The following is a 2,511-nucleotide window of genomic DNA, read 5'->3' on the forward strand; positions in this document are numbered from 1 at the left end:
TTTGAGCGAAAACTATCCTTAATACTTTTTCAACACAGGGCAGCATCATTTTACCTGCTCGGGAATTGTGCCACAGAGGGTGTGTAGAGATCAGAATCAATCCATTCATGTCCAAAGGTGCATCGGTCAATTTTCCAGGCATTAGACTGGATCACCAGGAAGCTCCTCACCTGCAGGTTATAGGTTCATGCACAACACCAGATTGAAGCACAATGTCCAGGGTGACAATCCCAATACAGAGTGGAGGGAGTGCTGCACTGTCAGAGGGTCAGTACTGAGGGAGTGCTGCACTGTCAGAGGGTCAGTACTGAGGGAGTGCTGCACTGTCAGAGGGTCAGTACTGAGGGAGTGCCGCACTGTCAGAGAGTCAGTACTGAGGGAGTGCTGCACTGTCAGAGAGTCAGTACTGAGGGAGCCCCGCACTGTCAGAGGGTCAGTACTGAGGGAGTGCCGCACTGTCAGAGAGTCAGTACTGAGGGAGCCCCGCACTGTCAGAGGGTCAGTACTGAGGGAGTGCTGCACTGTAAGAGGGTCAGTACTGAGGGAGTGCTGCACTGTCAGAGGGTCAGTACTGAGGGAGTGCTGCACTGTCAGAGGGTCAGTACTGAGGGAGTGCCGCACTGTCAGAGGGTAAGTACTGAGGGAGTGCTGCACTGTCAGAGGGTCAGTACTGAGGGAGTGCGGCACTGTCGGAGGGTCAGTACTGAGGGAGTGCTGCACTGTCGGAGGGTCAGTACTGAGGGAGCGCTGCACTGTCAGAGGGTCAATACTGAGGGAGTGCTGCACTCTCAGAGGGTCAGTAATGAGTGAATGCCGCACTGTCAGAGGGTCAGTACTGAGGGAGTGCCGCACTGTCAGAGGGTCAGTACTGAGGGAGCGCTGCACTGTCAAAAGGTCAGTACTGAGGCAGCGCTGCACTGTCAGAGGGTCAGTACTGAGGGAGTGCCTCACTGTCAGAGGGTCAGTACTGAGAGAGTGCTGCACTGTCAGAGGGTCAGTACAGAGGGAGTGCCTCACTGTCAGAGGGTCAGTACTGAGGGAGTGCTGCACTGTCAGAGGGTCAGTACTGAGAGAGTGCCGCACTGTCAGAGGGTCAGTACTGAGGGAGTGCTGCACTGTCAGAGGGTCAGTACTGAGGGGATGCTGCATGTCAGAGGGTCAGTACTGAGTGAGTGCTGCACTGTCAGAGGGTCAGTACTGAGGGAGTGCTGCACTGTCAGAGGGTCAGTACTGAGGGGATGCTGCATGTCAGAGGGTCAGTACTGAGGGAGTGCCGCACTGTCAGAGGGTCAGTACTGAGGGTGTGTCGCACTGTCAGAGGGTCAGTACTGAGGGAGTGCCGCACTGTCAGAGGGTCAGTACTGAGAGAGTGCCGCACTGTCAGAGGGTCAGTACTGAGGGAGTGCCGCACTGTCAGAGGGTCAGTACTGAGGGAGTGCCGCACTGTCAGAGGGTCAGTACTGAGGGAGTGCTGCACTGTCAGAGTGTCAGTACTGAGGGAGTGCTGCACTGTCAGAGGGTCAGTACTGAGAGAGTGCTGCGCTGTCAGAGGGTCAGTACTGAGGGAGTGCTGCACTGTCAGAGGGTCAGTACTGAGGGAGTGCCGCACTGTCAGAGGGTCAGTACTGAGGGAGTGCTGCACTGTCAGAGGGTCAGTACTGAGGGAGTGCTGCACTGTCAGAGGGTCAGTACTGAGGGAGTGCCGCACTGTCAGAGGGTCAGTACTGAGGGAGTGCCGCATTGTCAGAGGGTCAGTACTGAGGGTTAGTGTGGTTGGTTAGTGTGAGGGTCAGTGTGAGGGTCAGTGCTGAGGGTCAGTGTGAGGGTTAGTGCTGAGGGTCAGTGTGAGGGTCAGTGCTGAGGGTCAGTGTGAGGGTCAGTGTGAGGGTCAGTGTCAGGGTTATGTCAGGGTCAGTGTCAGGGTCAGTGTCAGGGTTATGTCAGGGTCAGTGTGAGGGTCAGTGTGAGGGTCAGTGTTGAGGGTCAGTGTTGAGGGTCAGTGCTGAGGGTCAATGCTGAGGGTCAGTGTGAGGGTCAGTGCTGAGGGTCAGTGTGAGGGTCAGTGTGAGGGTCAGTGTGAGGGTCAGTGTGAGGGTCAGTGTGAGGGTCAGTGTGAGGGTCAGTGCTGAGGGTCAGTGTGAGGGTCAGTGTTGAGGGTCAGTGCTGAGGGTCAGTGCTGAGGGTCAGTGCTGAGGGTCAGTGTGAGGGTCAGTGCTGAGGGTCAGTGTGAGGGTCAGTGTGAGGGTCAGCGGGAGGGTCAGTGCTGTATTTGGCTGTCAGGTTGTTGTTGTTGCGGTTGCCATGGTGATCGCCGCGCCTGCGCACAGAGCCGGGGAAGATGGAGGAGATTGTGGAGGAGAATCCGCGGGTAAGGCGGGGGGGGGAGGGACACTGAACCGGGGGGGGGGGGGGGGGGAGAGGGACACTGAACCCGGGGGGGGGGAGAGGGACACTGAACCGGGGGGGGGGGGGGAGAGGGACACTGAACCGGGGGGGGACACACTGAGCCCG

General features: G+C 57.8%; 1 long non-coding RNA gene across 1 annotated transcript in view; it reads left to right on the forward strand.

Annotated features, from left to right (window-relative positions):
• The first annotated feature begins 2,302 nt into the window (after positions 1–2,302).
• LOC119962350 overlaps positions 2,303–2,511 on the forward strand; it is a 43,710-nt gene continuing 43,501 nt past the window's right edge. Inside the window, exon 1 of the long non-coding RNA XR_005459836.1 lies at positions 2,303–2,368. This is a non-coding gene — a long non-coding RNA (uncharacterized LOC119962350). The remainder of the gene's footprint in view (positions 2,369–2,511) is intronic.

The sequence above is a fragment of the Scyliorhinus canicula genome, chromosome 2 (assembly GCF_902713615.1).
Source record: "Scyliorhinus canicula chromosome 2, sScyCan1.1, whole genome shotgun sequence".
Classification (NCBI taxonomy): Eukaryota; Metazoa; Chordata; class Chondrichthyes; order Carcharhiniformes; family Scyliorhinidae; genus Scyliorhinus; species Scyliorhinus canicula.